The sequence below is a fragment of the Oryzias melastigma genome, linkage group LG9 (assembly GCF_002922805.2).
Source record: "Oryzias melastigma strain HK-1 linkage group LG9, ASM292280v2, whole genome shotgun sequence".
NCBI lineage: Eukaryota > Metazoa > Chordata > Actinopteri > Beloniformes > Adrianichthyidae > Oryzias > Oryzias melastigma.
The window spans coordinates 23,530,106-23,552,911 of record NC_050520.1 but is presented as its reverse complement, the minus strand read 5'-3'; the positions used below and the strand labels follow the sequence as shown (position 1 = coordinate 23,552,911).

The window sequence follows — 22,806 nt, the reverse complement described above, 5'->3', positions numbered from 1 at the left end:
GGTGTGTTTCTTAAATATGAGCTAAACTCCAAATTAACCCAAAAAACCTCAATGGATCCCAAATTATCCAGAAAAAATTAGCTTGTTGTCAAAACTTGCTTAAATATTAGCTAAACTCCAAAATAGCCTAAAATTTCTCAGTAAACTAAATTTGTCAAAAACGTTTGCCTATTGCTAAAATAGAGGCTATACTCTAAATTAGCCCAAAAAACCACAGTAGATAACAAATTAGCCAAAGCATGTTCCTAAAATATTTGGTAAACTGTTTTTTTTTTTATTACTATAAAAGATTAAAAACTTAGCCCATGAATTTATTTCAAGGCTTGTTGCTAATCTAATAAAAAAATTGAAATTTGAAGACTTTCTCATTCATTTCCAATAGGGCATATTTTGCTCAATATTTCAAAAACTATAAAGTTTATGAATACCAAAAATACAAGCAGTAATGTCCTGAACAAGCTGAAAGTTTTGATACCAAGATTCCTGAAATCACTGAAAGTGTGATTGAGTTTCTACTTGGCAAAAACAACAAAAAGAAGCAGGAGAATCACTATACTGGGCAATTGGTTTGTGCTAAAAAGATCAATATTGTCAGGAGTCAGCGCTCTGTCTTCTCACTGGTCACCGGCGGGAGCAGTCTCCACAGTTCTGACTTCACTACATCTCCCAGCAACCCCAACACACAGTTCATGGATGCCGCTCAGCTGTCTCCAATCTGACAATCTGATCTTCTGTGTACCTGACCCTGCTTTATCTCCGATTGTCTGCTGCCTGCCCTGACCCTCACCTGGACTAACACAACTCTGGTCTCTTCTTGGATGATCTCGTGTTGGTCATTGACCTCGGCCTGTCTGACCCTGATTTCGCTTAAGTCGTGCTAAGTTCCTTTCTGAAGTAATAAACCTGCTGCCCGTTTGTGACAGATATCTAGCATTGCCACAAAAAACAGTCTTATAAATTATTAGAGTAAATTGTAAAGTGGTAAAAATGCTCTAAAAGTCCCTGGACAACGAAAGGTTAACCGGTGTTTGAAATTAGAGCCCTAAAGTGAAAATCCCACTAAAAAAAAGGTGAAAGTGAGCGAAAACTATTTTCCCTTTGCCTCAGATATTTCCACATTTAACAGTTTCTCATCACATTTGCATGAACATATGCGTTCAGTCTTTGAAATGATTTTCTGCAAATGTGTCAGGAAGTTAATTAGCTCTGTGCTTTTTTGTAAGTCGTTGAGTGTGCACGTGCATGTTTAATTGCATGTGTGCATGCATGAATGTGCTTTTGCATGACCCCCCACCAGTGAGAGAAGACAAAGTCACAATCATATTTTTTTTCTCAGCTGGGGGTAAATGTGACTTGCTAAGTCATTCGCATTGTTTTATTTCCTTGTAGATGAAGATTACATTTTGGAGCTTTTGCTCCCTTTTCGCCATGACCCGACTCTGCAGCATTCTCTCCGTCCCCTCACTTCTCCCTTTCAAACATTGGTTGTCCTCCCGGCTCTCTCCCCGCTCGGCGGGATGGTCATTTAATCCACCTAACCAGCTGGAAAGATAAATATTCCTTAGTGGAGTGTGAGGCCCCTGCTTCTCCGCTCACGCAGACCGGAGATGAGGAGAAAGTCTCCCTCTGCCAAAGTCAGACTCCGAATTCCTCCACTCCAACAGATGCCGACATGAAGATCCCTGCAAGTTTGTGGCTCAACCGTCAACAAAACAGAATCTTCTTTTCACCAATTCATGCAATGATATTTTTGTACATAAAAGTGATCACTTTGAATGAGTCCCTTATTTTTCAAAAACGTCTCCTCGTGTCTGTAAGGCTCTTTATGTTCTTACCGTATGGAGTTCTTCCATCACTTCTGCAGCTTGTACATTTTCCAGACTGCGTTTGGCTGATTATCCCAGAAGGAGGAACGTGGATGGGTTCCTGAGGCTGACTCATGGTTTCTGTTTGGAGAGGTCCAATTCAGAGCAGGCTGGCCCGCCTGGAACCTCTGTTTACACAGCCTCTCAGGCCAGACTGGGAGGCCCTATTTTCACACCCAGGTGCTTTCCAAAGAAAACCTCCTCCAGAGGCCCCTTTGCCTGAGGTAAAACAACTGAAAACCATACATTCCACCTCAAGTTCCTGCTGTCGTGCTGCGTGCCTCAGATGCACACTTCGAATATGGAAAAAAAGAAATTCAAGGCTCTATTATAGAAAAATAACTTTTTTTAATGGCTTTATTCAAAGTGTAGGTATGATAACGAGTATTCTCCATCTCTCGTTTTAGCATAAGTCAATGCAGAAAAATTTGACTGCTCTGCATGTGCTATTTGATTGAAGGAGTTAGAAAAATTGATATTCTAGAGGATGATAACTCTTCAGACAGCTTCACTGCATGATTGAGTCAGCGTGAATCCATTTGCCTTTTAGAAGTGCCAGACCTTAAACTATAGAGATTCAAAGAGGCGTTCAGTGCTGGGTTAACCTCAAACGAGAGTTGATGCTGATCTGAATAGAAAGGATTCTAAAACAGCTTCTAACACATATATAAAGGCAGAGAGGCCTTATGTCACTTTTCAAAATATCACACATCTGCATGAGGGGCCGGAAAAATTATGAGCACAGGAAACAAAATTTGGATAATTATGTTTGACCTAGTATTTGTGACACAAATTGATGCACATCTGCAGCACTTAGAGACTTCAGTTTAACAAATTGTCAGACTCTTGATAATTCTCAAATACCCACTCTGATAGAAATTGTGCTTTTACGTGGTATTTTTCTGATGATAGAGATCATATACAAGGAAAATCAATCCTAAAATTGCATTTTAGAGTATTTATTTATTCAAATCATTATTAATCGGGGGCAGACGCAAAACGCTTATTGGAAAAAGTTTGTAAGTGTGACGTACAAGTTATTACAGCAGGCCACAAGCTCCCTGCTCTGCTACATTCTGATGCATCCACTAACAGATGAATAGATCCATGTACATCTCATCTGAGCGGATATCTAGCTTAAAACTGTAGAGATGGATAGTTCTCCAATATTGCTCAACATTTTTGCTGCACTTGTAATGTTAGACTGGGATGTGAGGAGCTGTAAGCAAGTGGGAGAGCAAGTAAACAGATGGAGGTGAAGTTCTAATGCTCTGCAGAAACAATGTCCCAGAAAACAACAGTTTTTTTTTTTGTTTTTTTTTTTTGGCTAAAAACTGCATAACCATAATAAAAAGACCACTGGGAACAGTTTAAAAATAGATCAAAAGATGATCAGAGTGGTACTTTAAAGTAAATCAATACATGTAGTGACTCTTTTGTGGTTTTCTTTGCATTTTTTAAAGACTGATATTGAGCCTATATCGTTCTTACTCTTAACACGCAGCGGGAGCTGCCCTCATCCCAAAGCACTCGCAGCATAAACCGTAAATAAGAACCACAGGCTCCTGCAGCAGCCCCTCCCTGCTGCACTGAGAGCAGGAGATGTTCGCTCCTCCGTTAAACCGCTTTGAAAGACTTATTTGTCTAGAAAATGTGCTATATTACCTCCATTACGATATGTGTAACCTCAATGGTAAATGTAATAAAAATCTTTAAAACGTTTTATATTTGTTGTTACATAATAATATTAATGTTAATCCTTCAGCAAAAATTTTTAAGCAAACTGCAGAGATCAACAGGAACTCTAGTTCTAAAGCCTTGTTTCAACTGAGCGGTCCGGTATGATCCAGTCCGGTAAGGAATAGTACGGTACGGTCCAGTTAATCTTGGTGAGTGTTTCCACTCAGTTAAGCCTCACTCCCCATGAATGGTTTATTTTCGTGGTGCATGCGTAGTGTAGACCGCTAGCGTGTCATAGTGTGACAACTAGAAAAGCAACAACAATGGAGCTCATCCATTGTCATCCATCAACCTCGTCTTTTTCTTACTTTACTTTTTGAACATTGTGTATAACAAGATTTAATGTGGTTTGACAAAAAAGATGCACAACTCCCATTCAACATTTTTGCCATATTACTTTTCTTTCCATGATGCACTCAAATATTAAAGTGTATGCAATTTCTCTACAACAAAGTACATTTATATTACACCAGGATCAAAGCAAGTTTCTTTGGTGTTTAGATTACACTTATTCCGACGGGCTTCTACAGCACTCCTAAGCTAATAACAAAAGCAATGGAAACACGCATTTAAATAATGTGTTCTTTTTCCACACACAGAGAAACATGCATATCAAAAAGGCTGCACATTTGTTAATGCACAATAATGTGCCACCTGAAAGTATAACACTAAAGGTCCTTTTTAAGAGTTAAAAGCTATGAATATATGTATATCATAATTACATTCCATATATCTTCCAAAATCCAATTTCCATCAGTGGTAATTCTGCTGCACAGGAGTAATGGTTGTATTATGCAGTTATGACATGCCTAGCTTTCTTCCAATCCCATCCCCATCATCCAGCAAACAGCCCCCCACCCCGTCCCCCTTTATTCAGACAACTAAAAACACTCAAAATGACCCCCCCCCCACACACACACACCCTCACACACATTTAAAGTCTTTAAAAATCATAGAGATGTGATGAAGGCTTCAAAAAAAGAACAGCGACCCCTCTCTAAAAAGACAGTGTGGAGGTGCACGAGAAGAAAATCCTTTTGGTCTTTTGTTGGAAATACTGTAAACCTCCAGTCTCACTCGCTGGTCAGATTACCGCCCCCGCTGAAGACGCCGAACGCGACCACATGAAACTTGTTCTCAAGAGTGATGGCTCTCGGTGAGCGCATAAGGCAGGCATGAATAAACGAGTGCGTAAATGACCGGGCCAGTGATTGAGTGAAGAAATTATTGAGTGGGTAAATGAACAAATGTTTGAGTGAGTGAGCAAGTGAATGAAGGACCGGGACATTGAGTTTGTGTCTGACTGAGTAACGGAGCTGGCCTGAAATCCACACACACTAGAGGCAATCCAAACAAACAGCTCTAAGTGCTGCAGTGTTCGCTGAGGGACCCGGGAAAAGACCCATCAGCCCCATGAATGAGAGCATTCTGCCCCCTCGCAGCCTGTTATTAAAATCAATTAATGACAGGGAGGGAGGCCCCTGTAAAAGCTGACTTGTTGGGCTCTAGGGGTCTTTTGTGACACGTTGCCTTTCTGGATCACTTGTGCCATATGGAACCTCCCCTCTTGTGGCACATAACTCACTTTTATGAGAGTCTCATTGGCTAATGATGGAATAGTGCGTAAGCACTGAGCATGGGAGTCTTTCAGTCCCTTTAACTGTCACCGGCGCTGCTGCCATTGTCTGTCACGCTGATCTTTCTCTGAGACGGTGCTGTTGACTTCACAGGCACCGTCACTGACAAGCAATGAAAGGAAAAAAGGGGTTAAAAAGAGGAGCATAATATACATTTTTCTTTCTGGGTATTCCTACTGCGTGTGAAGACAGACAGACTGACAGGGAACATCCAGGCTTAGCGTGACAAAATGAACTGTGACTCACGCTGTGCAACGTCTTGTTGTGTCGAAGCTTTGGAATCTGATAGAGCATTTACCTGCCTGTCTTAACTGCTTAACGTGTTGTTTCTCTATACCTTCAGAATGTCAAACATAGAGGAATTCGTCGCTGATGCACACATGATAGTTGGAAACAAACGTGCATCAATACTGCCTGATTCTTGGTCCAGCTTCAGGCGAGACAGGCCCACTTGAAGAGGAGATTGGCCGTTATAGTGAAGCGTGGTGGCTCTGCAGGAGGAAGGCGGCGGTCCATTTACCATGCGCTGAAACAACTCTGCACTCATTTCAGCAGAGTCCCACAGGGTGAAGCAAAAGAAAACAGACTTGGCTGGATCTGTTTTCTCCCGTCTGCAGGATATTGCTTTGCTGTTCTGTTTCTTCCAGCCGTCTGGATGCGTTTTGCACTTTGTGAGCTGCAATCAAAGGTGCCCTCATCTCTCGCGCCGGCATATCCTCCAGCAACCGGTGGTCACAGCTTAGTGCTGACATGACACCCCGGTAACTTCCCTCAAACATGCTCACCTAGTAATTTTGCCGGAGCAATAACAAGGCAAATGCCTTTGCCTTAAAGACGTTTGACTGAGCCATCAATTACTTTCTCCCCAGAAGAGCGTGCCGTGATTATAATTATGATAATGACATGACACTGTGATAACGACAGGAAAAGAAAGAGTAAGAGGAATACAAGCTCATCAGTGGGAGAGACTACGTTTGCTTTCATTGCCTCAATGTAAAGAACTGTGCGAGTATGTCAGGAGCTCTTCAGTAGCTTTCAACTTAAACTCTTTTTTTTCCCCAAGACTTGGACCAAAAAATAATCAGTTAAAATGCATTGTTAATCAGTAGCATCCCAAGTTAGGCCACGCTTACCAAATGCAGACCATATTCAAACTTATTTAATGAAACGTCTTGCATACAGCCTAGCACTGTTGGCAGGAATAAAAAATAAAAGCATCCAAAAAGCTTTTTTTTATATTTATATCACCATCAAAATTGATGCCAGAAGTTAGCAGCAGTGCTGCAACTCAATGGGCCACTCTCCAAAGCTCCAGTTCAACCAAAGAAAATCTGTAGCAATGCGATTTAACTCAGTTAACTCTACTACTAGAGCAGCGGCGATCCAAAGACCGGTTTACATTGGCAAATCTTTGATGTTCCCACATTTTGTTAGGAAAGTGTGATTTTCAAAAGTGTACGTTCTGTTCTCATGTTTGAGGCACAAAAATCACTCCTTATGTTCCGCACAGTTTGACCTACTTCTGAGTTCTCACAATCCTCAGATCTTGCAGACAATCTGTGTCCTGAAATAACAACAAACATTCAGAATGAGTCATGCGGGTTGCAGAGGTTTTGCTGGCTATACAAAAGCTGCACTTTTAGAGTTTGATACAAAGATAGAAATACTTTATATGTACTTATGTTCTTATGTTCCTTAATACTCCTGAATTTCAGAATCACATAAAATGCAAGGCAGTGACCTCTCACTATAATACAGTTCACCTTTCCAGTTTTGAGGAGTTTTAGTGTAATTTTGCATGTTTTTATTTTTTCAGTGCATTGTATTCTGCATCTTGATTGGCTGTAGACCATTTCAAACTTCTCTACGTTGTCTGGATCTATCTACACCTTCTTTCTTCCGTCAGAGCTTTCATCTGACTCAAAACTCTATGGCTGGATATCTTGCTGGGTTTTTTTTGTTTTGTTTTTGCTTGCTTTGGCTTAAGGTGCTTGTCGCTATAGTAGGAAAGGGTGTAGGCAAAAGCCTGATGGGAAAATTAGCAAAGCTAAGTTCTGGTCAAACAGTTCCACCCACAACCTAGATGAGCATTTCTGTCGCTCTGTAGAAAATGCTCCTTAAACAAATGAAATAAGATTTTTAATTTTTGCCAAAAACGGTATAATCTTAATTAAAAAGCCACTGGAAAAGATTTAACAATGGAAAAAAATGCAGTTGGTTTAGTTATGTTAGGTTGCATGGCAAAGATCAGCTGATTTGCCAAATACAGCCTTTTTTGTTGTGCTTCTGTAAAGTCTCTTTTTTTTACTTTTTCAAACCTCATTTCTTATATTTCTCTGCTCTCTGGTGAGCTAAAAGCAAAATCACAGGACTGTGTGAAAACACACTCTGTCCCTGTTGTGTGTACACTGAAGATCTGTGAACAGTTTCTTTGTCATATGTGTACTTCTCAAAGGAAGGTGTGTTTTTTTTGTTTTTTCTATTATAGGATGGAAACACTTATGTAGGAATACCCACAATTCAACACTGCTTACCACTTTATTATAGTCGGAAACAGAGCCCCCGTTTTAGTTAATTCTCTCAAAGCTACATTTCCGCAGAGCGAAACATTTTCTTATTACTAACCACAGGTTAGAGGCTTACACGCCACATTTTAAATCAGGTTTAAACGAATTCTGATGAAGTGCAGGGCTGAAATCCACTCAGAATCCAAACCAATGAGGAGCAAGCTTTTTACCATCTGAAACAACTTAAACTATTAGCATGTCATCTCAGTTTGTAAGAGTACTAAATTCAACTCATTCCCTCTCTGTCACTTTTGCTCAGGAAGGTCCTTTTATTTCTGACTCTGCGCATTTGTCCGCAAGCATAGTGTAAATATTTTAATCCAGCGTGGAACTGTGATGACATGTTTGAGGTTTGTGCGAAAAACTCTCTCCTCGATGGCACCTACTCTGAATAGCTGCTGGCTTGGCCTTCCCTCAAAATTCCACCCAGAACCTCCAAAACGGTCACATGAGTCACCAGCAGTTGTTCTGCAGAGAGGCCAGGAAGAATTGGGAAACGTTCATTTGTTTAGCAGAGCAGATAAATGCAAAAAAGACAACATATTTAAAACCCAATAGGGATTAGAAATGTTTTTAAAGGGCCTAGATCATACAAAATCAACTTTTGTGCTTTTGGGGTGTAAGAAAACATTGATTGAGTGACATTGCGATACTTTTATTGATTTAAAATGCTGCCAAGATTATATTTAAAGGGGCCATACCATGAAAAAACAACTTTTTTAGATTTTAAGTGTACTATATTGGTTATTCTGCCCAATAAAGAACCCCAAAGCGGTATTTTGATTCCTTCACTCATTTCCAAGTAATCCTCTAAAAACCTGCACTCTCAGCAACAGCCCCTTCCATACCCACAGAAACGAGGCGATCCTTACGTGCTGACATCACAACGCAACGTGAGACAGCCCCTTTCAGGAAGAGTCTGCTCCGCCCCCAGGCTAACACAAACACTTGTGTTGTGAGTTTGTGCAGCTGGCCAAGAAAAGCTCTTTCGGTTTAGCGTTCAAACTTCGTCCAATGGCTTAGGAGCAAATGCATATCGGCTGGTGAGAAAACCCCATGACTTGTTGAGATTGATCCTAGATGTATCCAAGCAGACGGTAATTTTGGGAAGACGGCAGGACAAAGGGAGCAGACTATTTCCTGGTGGAAAAAGTGAGCGACAAATTGGTGGAAATGTTTTAAACGTGGAATTTTTGAGTAATGGCAGAAAGGTAAAAGGATCTGCATGAAAGCAAAGAGAATTTTTGATACAGAGATTATATGTCATCATTTCAAGAAATCCTGAAATGTTTATTTGGTGTTGTTGTTTGCATTTTTGACCAAATTTCATTGCAAAATAAACTTATTAGCCATCACCACCCTGTCTGTACCACATTTTGGGGATAAACGCCCGAGCTGCACTGTATGTAGGCCTACATCATTATTTTATTTATTCTTTCCTCCATTTTTTCATGTGTGAAACGCTGGCTTTAGGATGGCATCATGAAGTGGGTGGCACGCTCAGGGAGTGAAAGGGGGTGCCTCAGAGATCGAGTCGTTTTACTTCCGGCCATAAAAAGAGTCTGCAAAAATAACTAATATTTCATAAATAATTTGTTTTTTAGCATTCCAAAGGTAGTATATGATCATTTATATGGATATAGTTTACTCTGAAAGACTTAAGAAAATCATGGTATGGCCCCTTTAATTAATAATTTATAAGCAAACTAGTATTTCAACATCCTACTTTTGTTTTCCACTTAAACCCCCAACTGAAAGTTGGCAGCACAACTCACTGAGCCTCCTTTTTAGCAGCTCTACACAGCAACATTACAAAACAAGATCTTGTGGTGAATCTGAACTCATGAGCTTCGGGGTTGATGTTACCAGTTTTTTAGATAGGGAAATGAGTCATGTATAACTCAGTTTTCACTAAGGGTGAGAACGGTAATATATGATGATATGTAGCCTTGTCTAAAAATTAACTTTCAGACTAAGTATTGTAAAACAATCAATCAAAAGTAATCCATAATTTTGAAAGGTGAGCATTACTAAGCAGACATCATTGCTAAAAATAATCTGAAATGGTTAAATAAGTTATTGTTCATTAAAATGTCAAATTTGAAAGATTTATAAATGTTATTTTCAAAAGAAAAAAAGGAGAAACATTTGTTAACATTATTTAAACTGTTTAATTTAATTTTATTTTCTATGAAATCTTGTTTCATTATCAAGTTTGTTTGATTTGCAATTTCATTGCAAATGTATTTTCTTTTTAACTAACTTGTTAATGTCAATCTTTCGGTTCTGGATGCTTATTGGATGAAGTGATTCCTCTATCCAATCAGGAGCGAGAAGGTGTTAGCTTAGAAAACCCCAGGTCTCACATGCAGGCAGAACAGGGAGACGAGCGAAGGAGTAGGAAGCCGATCCACGCTGACCAATTTTTTTCTTTAAACTAAAATAAGTTGATGCTGAGTCTACTTGCTTTGTTTGTGTAAAGCACCGTACATGTAAGTACTACATGTCTGAGATTGCTGCGATGTGTGTAAAACATAAATTTGACTCAGAGAATGTACCCTAATTGTGATTAGCATTAGCGCGCTAGCAATGAAGCTAATTTTTGGAACAAGCTTTAATATGTTAAGTATGTAAGACCTGGAACGTAAATTTTTTTTTGGGAGACTAAAAGACACTTTTATACAGTGGACCAGAGGAATCCAGTCTCTTTGGACCCGGTTGGTGAACTTTGAAGTACTCCAAAAGAGATTCTGGCTGCTATCCAGAAGAGGGCCTGTCCTCCCGCGTTGACTCCAGTTCCTGCCTCGTGTGCGTCGGCTGTGCTGACCTGCTAACCACGTGTGGAGCCACTGTAACATCTACTGCTCTCCAAGTTGAAGGATTCGTGAGTACGTGCACGTGTTTTATTTGATTTGCATGCTTTGCAAGTGAAAGGGCCATTTTGTTTTAGGCCACATCGACCCCAAGCAACGATTCAGGCCTGCAGCTTCAACAAAATTGATAAGATGTGAAAAAAAAGGGAAGAGATTTTGGAAATATCAATGTAATTGAATTGTGAACATTTGCTAAATCATAATTTTGTTTATTACTTACACTAAAGTTTTTTTCTATATATTTTAATCAAGACTGTGTGTTGTAATTCATTTATTTTATTTTGCAAAAAGAAATTCAGTTGTCTATAAAACTAATTATTCTTAGTAGGAAGTTTCATCTAAATTAACCCTTTGGTTTTCCTGCTAAGTGGGGGCACTGCCAACATTATTAACCTAAAATTACAGTAAGTCTAAAATCCTTAATAATTTGGAACTTTAATTTTAACTTGTATCTCCTGTTTACCGTACTAAAGTTTAAATAGAAAATACCCAGGACCCCACCCATAGTATTGTCACCAATAAATTAAGAATAATAAATAGCTACATGGGATGGGTGCTACACATACATGAATATAGTTTACTCTAAAAGGCTTGAGAATGGCTTGATTTAGGTAATTTAAGTACTTTTTATCAGAATTTCTGGGGCAAATATAGTGAAAAAAGTAATATCAGGAATTCCTGAAACCAGTGAGCATTAATTTGTAGATATGGGACGAGACGATCAAACCACTTTCACATGTCACTTTCATTCTTATTTGCAATCGATGGCACTTAAGTGGAAAATGCTGCTGAATCCTTCATCATCCATATGCTAAATACACCATTTTTCATTTCTTGTTAATTCCTTTTCCAAAGCCTGCTTCTATTCCCTTCACCACTCCTAATCTGGCTATAAAGGTCAGTTTAGCATAATGACATCACACAGACGAGCATGGGCAAACCCAGATTACAGAATCTGACTCTAATGTGACTTTTCAGATGAAACAGCATTAAATGACATTAACGCTGCTGCATTCACTGGCAGCTTTAATGGAGATTGCTCAGGACTGGCCCTTCTTTACCCTCTTTGTATTTTTAATGAGGTGACAGAGAGAGGCAAGATTGGGAGAGGATGGTCTTACAACATGCCGAGCTGGGATCAGATACAGTCTGTCTATTTGTGTAATTTTCCATCAGCTCCCTTATTGGGCCGGGGTTAACCTCTTCAGTGTGACTGACATTTTTAGAGCATGGGCAATACCACAAGCAGAACTCAAAGGGACTTTTGGGGAAATGGTTACAGTAGCTGACGTGATGAGACTGCCGTTTAATGTTGAAATTCAGGCGCAGATTAGCTTTTAGTTCAGGCTTTGAAGACAAATAATACACCCTGAGAACATCGATTTGAGTTTTCATTGCTACTCATTTGAACGTTGTTCCCAAATCTTTAATCACATTTTTATTATGCATTTCCTAAAGTGCACGTTGACAGTTGTGCTTTTGAAAAATTTCACTTGAATTTTTAAAGGCAACAATTAAATAGGAAAAGGGGCAAAAGCCTCATCTCTGAAAAATTAATTGGTTTGTGACTTTGGAAGAAAAATTCTTGCCATTCATTGTTTTTTTTTTTTAGTATAAAAGCTCTTTTTATGCCAATAAAGAACTGTTACCACAACATTATATTATGAAGCATACATCAGTTTAAGTATAGAGAGGCCACATGCTTTAATTTGACATTGATCTTAAATAACTATTGCGCACAACATTACACAAAAGTCTACAAATATTGAATTTGCACAAAAATCGACTAAAATGCAGTTGACAAGAAATTTTAGGACACGTTAAGGAAAAAAGCTTTTATTTTTTCTTTTCATTCAGATCTAAATCACATTTTAGTGCAAATCACACAGGGAATGCTCAGTGCAAGGTCACACAGCAGAACAGCTTTGGCTGGAAATACACACTTTTTTGGTTTGGTTTGTTTTGCTTTCATACTTCTCTCGTGTGTGTTGTGTAACAACCTAAAGGCCTGCTTCACTATTGCCAAGACATATTCCATTGTCTTCTGGAGTTATGCTTTTTCTGTAATGTAGTATGAATTCATTTTTCTTTTTGTCTTTTCTTAAACTCCATTACTTTCTCCACTTGTTTTTGCTGGAAGGTCCTGGTGTGTTTGCTCTCTGATGAACTGCATGATGCTGACTCAGGGTGTATTCAGACTGGAAAAGTCCCTTGGTCCGGACTGAGTCTGCCGAATTTGGTCCAGATTTAGTCCTGAACCTTGCTTTTTTGGTCTGTATTAAGCCTTTTAACTGGAAATTTCTGTTTCAAACTAAAGCTTGTAAACAAAAGCATGTGACATTCACCAGGAATTACAAGGGTGGGGCAAAGCAACAACAGAAAGAATAATGGAAGTCCTAAGCTTTGCAATCTTTGTCAGGATAGTTCACTTATTCAAGCTTTATATTTTGCTCACCAATTTTGAACGTCAGGCACAACAGTTACTGAGGAGATGATGAAGAAGAGACAATTGTTTATGACATATGTAATTGGGAAAACATCGTGAGAAGCAATGTGTAACACGTTAAAAGTTGTTTTAATGAACCTGCATTCATCCGACCACATTTCATTGAGTTGCTGTGTCTCATTCTTCACTTCTGTCTGCAGCTTCCTTCCTAGTATAGTTACATCCCGTAATAACTGGCTACGATGGCCGTTTTGGATCTGTTGGTCCGCTCCGATCATAGAGCCTATTCAGACAGAGGAAACTCAGAGCGAACTGGAGCTCAGTCTGATTAGAGACAAACCAAGACCAACTCAAAAGATAGGTCAGAAGGCAGTCCTGTTCCCAGACCAGCGTCCGTTTGGGTGTATTCAGACATGAAACTTTTTCTGGATTATCAGGGGAAATGAACTCTGTTTCACTTCAAGTGAAACAAATGTGTCCAGTCTGAATACACCCTCAGACTCATGTTTTTAAAAGGACCAGAGTTCACTTATTCAGTCCACGTCCAAGTCTAGATGGGTTCTTCACCTTAATGCATTTGTCTTTTTTCCTGCATACAATGAAACAAGGTTGATTGTTCCCATATATTGTTTCAAGGGCTGCTCTGTGGAACAGTGGTTAGTCCCAGTTTAAGTCCCTGCTGGGACCTTTCTCTTCCCCTGCATGCACGGGCTTTCTCCTGCTTCCTCCCACATTCCAAAAAAAAGCTAGATAGGAGAATTGATTATTCTACTTTGTCCTGAGGTGTAAATTGATTGTGGGGCTGTGATGGACGGGTGACCTGTCCAGGGTGTACCCCGCAATCGCCTATCAGTTCCCGGGTAAGGCTCCGACAACCTCGTGACCCCTTAAAGGATAAAACGGGTTAAGACTATGGATGGATGAACCATTGCTGTCTTGAAAATAAGTCATATGGACTTACTATCTGTTGTATACTTGAAACCCTTTTCCACTCATCCAAATAGCTTCATCTTGGATGATTGGCGAATTGTGGTGTGAGGATTGATCTGTTCTGTTTTGTTTTCTTGTTTTTGTCATCTTCAAAAATGATGTTTGTCAGATACTTGTTGTCTCTCGTTGATTATTAGCCAGGTGATATATACAGTTTGTTATGTAACTTTGCATACATTGATCAGCTGATTAAGTATTTTGTGAAAGGTCCATACATAATAATAATTAAAAAGAAAAACAAGACTGTCAAAATGGCAACTAAAATGATAGAACTCGACTAATACAACTTTTATGGTCCTTTAGGCATTGTTTTTAGCTTTGCAGATGTGATATTCAAACAATCTGTTTTTGCTTTTCTCCTGTTAGGTAACACCCTTGGAGATGTCATCAGGCATTACTATTCAGATGGGTGAGGGTTTGAATCTGGGAGGGTGAGAGTGAGGAAATTTTAAAAAGCGTGGCTTTTTAGCTGGAAAGTGTAATGCTAGTTAATTAGGCACAGTTAAATCAATTCCTTTTTACAACAGAATGCAACACATTTTAATTTGACAGTTGACACTTCCTAAACACTGTAGGTTCGAATGTTGTAATTTGTGATTTGAGCTGTGATCTCTTTTAGCAAAGTATTGTGAGAGATACAGAATCATAAGCCACTTCTTTTTTTTTTTTTTACGATAGTGTTGATGAAAATTTGCATTTTTAAGGCATTTCATTTTTTGAACGTAGTATTATTTATGACATAAGTTGATTTTCTTATTAATTTATTATTGTATTTGTATAGTTCTGTGACACAATGTTATTTTCTTTTCAGAAAATGTATATGTTGCCTTTACCCAAGAAAAAAAAGGGAATTTTGAGCTTTTCGTTTTGCCATATGGTGGCCAAAGTAGTGTTAACTTGTGGTGGACAAAGGATGTGGTCAGTTGAGACTCCCGTTTGGTAAAATAATCTCAGCATGTGTGAAAGAGTGAACAGTTTACAGCTGTGGTGCTCTAGAGAGCTTGAACAGCACACACATCAACTCTGATCAGGTTTCACTGAAGCGTACATTTTATGTACATCACTTTTAGTGTAGGGAGTACAAAAACATTGTATCAATTTTACTTATTGTCAATTTGAATGTAAATAAGTAGCGTAAAGCAATGTTAATAAATATTGAGTAATACTTTTACTCATTACATGCTCAGTAATGTGTATTAACTAGCTAAAGTATAATTGGTAAAAGCAACAAAACTACACAGATAAAAAGTAGTTAAAAAAGCCACTATTACATCTTTTGTTGCTTTTCTCCTTATTTTTATAGTCATTTTTAACTTTTTTTACTTACGTCAATGTAAATTATTGAGCCAAACTTACTGTGAGGCTTCATTAACCCAAGTGTTCATCCAATAACTGTGCCTTGCCCTGTTTTTTCACTGAGCTGTTTCATTTTGTAGTACTAGGTAGCCCTTCTTCCAGTATTTTGAGGCATTTCAGATTTTATGTTCTACTTTTGCAAGTATAAAAAAAACTTGAAAAGAAAAAATTTTAAAAATTACTATTCTGAGACAATTCTGTTGTAAATAAGATATTCCTTTTAAATAATTTCCAGTAACAAGTACTTTGTAATCGAAGTCTATTTTTGAAACAAACTGCACAACACTGATCATTTTACTTTAAATCATAATTTAAGTTTGCAGATTCATTTCAGCATGGTGCTCTGTTCTGTTTTCTGTTTTTCTCTAATTGCGGCAAAATTTAATAAAAGATCAAACAAAAAAGCATACTTTAAATTGATTATTGTCTGTCTTGTCAGAATTAGTGACTAAATTATTAAGAAATGCACGAATGAATGAATGTAACAAAACCAGGAGCTTGATTTAGATCAGGCATGTCTAAAGTCCAGCCTGCTTTTAAAATTCCCAGCAGACTGCAAGTTACTATCATAAAATCAATAATATGGAGCCCCCCACAGTTTCTAAAGTCTGTGTACAATTTCTTGATTGTGATTGGCTAAATAACATTTTCATATCCTCTATGAAGAGGCATAACTAGACAAGACATTTACGACAAGCTAAGTGTTAACAAAATTGACAAATGTAGATGTGTTTGTTCTATGGGAAGAGATTAAATAAATGCAATTGCAAAATATGCTTAGTTAAATAGTTTATTTAGATTTAATGTTGTTAAAATAGTATCACATATTTCCACCACACCCTTGTTTTAGATGAAGCATCTTCTCTATATATAAGTTAACTGGTTAACATCAGAAACGGCATATACATTTATTACAATATTTAATTTAAAAAAATGTAAAAAGTAAAATATTTACATTTATTTTATTTGTGTGAGCATAACTTTGCATTCATCTTTACTAACTTTTTTGATCTACTGAATGAACTCAAGTATTTAACAGTTTAAAAAAAACTTTAAACAGAAAATAGAAACAAAAACATTTAAATAAATATAAATGTTTAGACAATGCAAAGGAAAAAATTGCCAAGAAAAAAAGGAAAAGGCAAACAAACAAATATGATATGTAAATTATCTTTCTTTTCAACTTGTTGAAAGCAACTCATTGAAAACTAGACATTGAAACTGCTAAAATACTTTTAGGTTATGCTGCGCACAAATGGACTGAATCGTGGAGAATAACTCCCACACTGTGGGCACGAAGACACGATCCTGCAGGGTAGAATGACAGATGAGCCATTTGTATTTTTCTGTATGGTACATAAATGTTTATGAAGCAACACAGAGTGAAAAAAGAGATTTTTAAGTAATAAAAACCTTTGAAATACACAAATAAGTAAATAAATAAAAATAAATCAAAAAATTATTTTTATGTTTGTACTTTAGTAATTTTTTTATTTTAATTTGTTAATTTCTTTTCCATGAATCTGTGAGTTATAGATAATTTGCATTTACTTTCTTTAATATTTTTCTCCGGAGATTCTGCCTTTCGTCAGAAATCCTCTTAAAGCCGAGTTGTCATGCTCGAATGCCATTCAGCTCCCATGGAGCATTCAAAACAATTGAAAGAACAAGTAAAATAAAAAGTACATTGACATAAAAAATGTTAACATTTCTTTTTTTATTTAAAGAATTCCTCTTGCTGCCTTCAAGTGTCTCTTGGTTGGATCTACAGTTCAGAGGAAGGGAGGATTAAATCACAGATAAAGCCTCAGATAAAAAGAATTCACTCAGGTAATTTAGCATTTTTGATTCAGATAGGATTAAACCAATGTTTATTTTCTAGATACTCATGAGTATACCTAATCTAAATATATGCCTAAATTATTAACCCACGCTCTAATTACTCTTTGTTGTTTAATCTTGATTTGCTTTTTGTATTTACACTAAGGCATACGGATTTCTTATCTCACCGAAACCACTGAAGCATCAAGAGGGCTGCTCTGAAGCTGCAAGGCTAATTAATCTGATTTGTGCCTGTTTGGCTTCTCGCTAGCTAGCACATTTTTGAGGAGAGCACCATCATCTGCAAATCATTGTCTTTGGTAAATAGGAAATATTTGACTCTTCAGTCAGACTAACACGGACTCCTTTGCTTGGTGGTCTAAAGCCACACGAAGCCTGAGTTTACTGTGGAGCACATGGAGGCTCCGCTTAAGCCTCTCCAGCAAGTCGGAGATACTGTAAGAGTGGGGGCCACACTTTCAGAAACTCTTCTTCTTCGAGGATTCCATTTTGTTCTGTTTAGCTCAAAGGGTACAATGTTGAGGAAAAGATGTAACGCGACCTTTAGAGCTAACTGCGGGCTGTGTTCATGTGTGCAGTGAGCACGTCAGCTGCTTTCCACTGTCACCCCTCCACCCCACTCCACTTTGCAGTGGAGGGGTGCGGCCATTTAAGGCTACCACTCTGGGGTCCACATGTGCGCCGGAGGTCCTCATTCTGACTTTAAATGATTTTGACACCAAAATAAACAAAATCTCCTCACTGCACTATACAGGCCTGCAAAATTATGGGTGCTGGGATGGATATGCAATTACAACAACTAATTTGCGGTCAGCAAAGCAGCCCCGTTCCTCGGTGCCCCCAGCCGCCCTCAGTTCTAGATATTGTGAGCATGTGTGTGTGTGGGAGTGTGTCTGTTTGGCATGTGCCTGTGAAGGGGCCGTGGGAGAAGTTCCCCCTCACAGCTGTAGCAAGGTCAGGCAGCACCAGGGCGATTAGCATTGCTCATCACGTACAATTAGGGTTAGCGCTCTGCAAGGAGGCATCTGTTGCTAATTGAAGCAGAATAGATGGAGGACGTCCATGCTTTCCCTCTGCAGGAAGAAAAAAATTGAACGATTTCAACTGGAAATAAATAGATTTTGGCTTGTGTGAAATTAGAACTGCGACCCACCTGCACATCGCCCAGATCGGTTCTTTCAATCAGGAGGATCACGTGTAGGTATATATTTATATGTAATTACTTGCACCAATAAATGTGATTATTTTGACTAATAAGCTGCAAGTTTGCCAGTAAACAAATCGCAGATGGATAAAGAGGCTGGAGTTATTCATGAAAAAAGGGGTAAGGGAGGTGGACATGAGGGACTGAGGACGTCAGACAAAGGCCACAGCAGGCCCGTGATGGCAATCTGATGCGACTAAGCCATGCATCCACTGGCCAGTCAACATCAGCCAGCGCCTCCGACCAAAGCTCCCAGGCCCTTCATGCCAAGGCCAGATGCTGACAAAGACAACCGAGGCATGGCGGCACAGACCGAGGTCCAAATCAGCTTCACATTCCAGAGAACACTATCGGAAACACATACACTTGATAGATGGGCTACAAACAATTATGTGACAGGAAGTGATTTCTATGTAATATCTGCAAAATGTCCAGTCTATGCTAAGACTTTTTTCAGCATTGGCACTCCTTGTATGCCTGTTTAATTGTTTCCCTCCAGATAATTGAATTTAAAACTCGTGCAGGAATGACAATATATTGCTTGAAAACACACATTTTTGGATTACTTTGTTATTTCATCATCTCTGAAGATGGAGGCTTCTGGACTGTATACAAAAAAGTGAAATTTAAGATTATTTTTGAACCGTTCCGCTTGTAAATGTTGAAAAAAAGTGACAGACCTTATTAGGTATTTCACCAGAGTACCACACTGCCTAATGAATTTTCATAAACACAAGAGTGCACATGCAGAAGTTTCCCTTTGGAGTGATAAAGCATATCAGAGTTTATCCTCCTTGCCCTTCACGGTTCGAGTTTGCTGTCGGATGAGGTAGTGTCACGTCCTCAGAGGCCTTAAACGCCCAACTTATCAACATTGTTGCTTGGTGCTACACACTAAGGATTCAGAACACATTTCATGTCAGTCGATGAGTTTTAGAAATACTACTCAGATTTGCTACTGAATCAATAATCATTTTCATATATTTTGGTCAAAATACATTTATTAGGCAGCTGATTTAATGTGATGTTTCATCAAAACTCAAAATTCCTCTAATGGATGGATTTTTGTACATATACTGTAATAAGTGCGGCGGCATGCCTAGTGCTACTTTTTGGGCCATTTTCCACCAACTTCTGGGTCTGCAGTGATCTGGGGGTTCATTATTTACGTGATCGCTGTTGTCTCTCGGCAGCACCAAAATGCCCCTAGAGAAGTGACAGGAGAGGCTGAGGAGACTGGGGTCCTTCAGAGTTAGCAGGACTCTGAAATAGTTCAGTTTTGATGGCATTGTTGCATCTGCTCCTTTCTACGGAGTGTGCTCAATAGGGGTTGGATGCACTGACAGGAACAGAAAGAGGATCGACAAACTGCCATGGCGATCCTGCTCTGGATCACCATGGCAGTTGTTTGTGTTGCGGGGGGATGACAAAGTAACAGTATACTTGAATGCAACATGATTTTATTAATATTAATAATAATACTATATAATAACACCGGTGGAACATCAAACTTTGGTCAAATTATCTGCCAATTAATGTTATGAATATTATGCAAACATGTGGGAATCTCCTGTTGTGATAAATCCATAGCCTATTATTTTTTTTATTTATTTATTTTTTTAAATTAAATTAAAATCCTTACTGTTTGTTCTTCCATTCCTGCACTAACCTCTTATCCATTTGCAAAGAAACGTTCCATATAGGCCTCTAACTTTTCTTGTGTTGCACGCCACTGGACTACTTTTAGCGCTCAAGTGAGTCAATATACCCAAGATAATCTGGTTATCTTCAAAATCAACAGATTTTTCAGAATAAAAGATCGTTCAGACATCGTCACTTTGCCCCCTTGACTAAACTTTACAGTTTAAGTGATTGAAAGTTTAACTGAGATAATCTGTTGTTTTGCCTTTTTTAAATAAAAGATTGTTGGGACTCAAAGGAAAAAAAACAAAAAACGGTATAAATAATTATTTCCTGCACAGCCCGGTGCCAATTGATCCACGGACCAGTACCGGTCCACAGCCCGGTGGCTGGGACTGGTCTGTGAATGTGGTGGACTGTGTGTCAGAAACTGGAACTCATCATGGACAATCCTCTTCATCATCCTCCTCTGTATGAGACCGTATGGTACATGCAGAGGAGGTCCTTCAGTCAGAGACTTTAACACCTTGCTGCAGGAAGAAGCACTTTCACTGATCCTTTTTCATTCCAGCTATTACATTCTACTATGCCTCATAGACACTGGACAATAACTATTATCAATGTTTTTAGTGTATTTTAAATGTTTTTATCATCTATCTGCTGTTAGTAGCTATGTTAACAATGTAATTTCTCCTTTGTAGGATCAATAAAGTTATATTCTATTCTAAGACAGTTACAACAAAGTCCATACTGTAAGGCAAGCCTTTTTATCATTATAATACTATATTTTAACTTGTCCTGAACAGCAGGTGAGAGCTGAGGGCATCTTACAAGTTTTACTGTTACAATCAGGGTCATGACACTTTGGTCAAATGAGTCGTACATTTGTATAAACCCCTTTTTTTACGTGAGGTTAACTTTATTTTTTATTGGGTTTTTTTGTGCATTTCTGTTTTAATAGGACAGAAGACAGAGCGGAGTGGGACAGTAGAGATCTGTGGGAAAGGGTACAAGAACGGAAACAGGGGAAATGTGGCTGAAGAATCATTAGGTAAGATTACGAATAAAAAGAGGCAACAAGTTGACTGAGATTTATGATAGATACATGTGCATGCAGATGTTACCAAAAGGGCTTGGCCTGTCCACAGACACAACCATCGCACAATGTCCTTTGTAATGATTAAACATTAATTTATTATAATTTAGAAATGACAAACATGTCAATAGAACAACATATGTATCTTATGTGACAAATCAAAACTTGCATCTCACTGCCAGAATCCAAATTTTTTCCCCAGAATTTTAATTTTTAAAGTTTTCCTTTAACCTGTGAATCCTTGAGTAAATCTTTGAGGAACATCTTGACTTTGGAGCACGCGAAAATAATCCTCCACCATAGCGGTGAGCTTGTAAAGCAGAAATTGATTCTGTTTAAGGCTTGTTAATCAGTGGGAACCGTTTGAGTCTGCCTGGTCTACCTACAGTAGCTTTTAAATCTAGCCTTGTAATAACCCTGTGTAATTAGGACTGAGACATACTAACAAGAGGAGACTACCATCATCATCACACACACCACATCATCATCACTCAGCCGCCTCATCATCATCACCATTCTCATTATCAAGCCTAAGATCAAATTCCAGCCTGGCTCCAGGATAGTGGGACTTCAGTGCACCTGATGTATTGTGCGTCATTAGATTGTTGTTATTACTATGCCATGGGGAGTCAAACAGGATGGAGATTCACTCCTGTAATATTCTACTCAGCCTACTAAAGAGGACCCACTTGACATTCTCTACCAAATGACAACAATATATTGAAGCAAAGGGGTTGACACTTTAATTTGTTTACTCTCCCGCTCTTTTCTTGCTATTTCTTTCTCATCCATACATATGAACATCTCACATACCCACACTAAGCTTCTGTGGTTCAGAATCTTATTGTAGAAGTCTTTGGGTTCTTTGGTTCTTAATCTAAAGGGAGATAAAGTCATCTGTCTTTTTTTTTTTTAATTTGTCTCAATTAACTTTAGCTCAAGGAAACAAAACCCACACGTGACATCAGTGACTGGTGAAAACTGTTTGTCCGAGCGGCCTCAGAAGGCCTGACACCTTGCCTCAGCTCGGCGCTGCGGGGCAGCTCCCGCTAAAAAGGCAGCTGTTCCGTGATCGATGACTTCATCTAGTCTGTCTGATTCCTCCACTTGTGCTGAGAGAACGCTTAATGTAACAGGCCCGCGGAGAAACGCCTTGATTAAATTGCGAGAGCACAGAGCCACGGGGAACCACTTACCAGGAGAAGCTTTCTTTGCAGGAGTCTTTATCCAGTCACACACTCACCGCCTGACGCACGTGTGATGACACAAAGACACAGCACCTTCCTCAGACTCCCACACATAGATCATCCGCACATCTTCCCTACACTCTGATGATCAGGTCCAGATCCTCCACCGCAGCTGGTACGTCCCAATGTTGACTCTCCGGTTGGGGAGGATTGCTGCGGGGATTTACCGCGGCACAGCGGGTTTGGTGTGAGTCCATCAAGCTTTATCTCTCCCCAAGGTATCCGCACAAATCTCTCCAATAAATAAGACGTTCTTAATTCTGATTTCTTAATGCATTTCCTGCGGAGAGGACTAATCACTC

General features: G+C 38.8%; 1 long non-coding RNA gene across 5 annotated transcripts in view; it reads left to right on the top strand.

Moving 5' to 3' along the window:
- Positions 1-10,187: 10,187 nt before the first annotated feature.
- The window catches only part of LOC112148890, a 79,130-nt gene continuing 66,511 nt past the window's right edge, over positions 10,188-22,806 (top strand). For all 5 annotated transcript variants that reach the window (XR_002919708.2, XR_004948445.1, XR_002919709.2 and 2 more), the window contains exons 1-3: positions 10,188-10,301; positions 10,495-10,697; positions 21,123-21,212. This is a non-coding gene — a long non-coding RNA (uncharacterized LOC112148890). The remainder of the gene's footprint in view (positions 10,302-10,494; positions 10,698-21,122; positions 21,213-22,806) is intronic.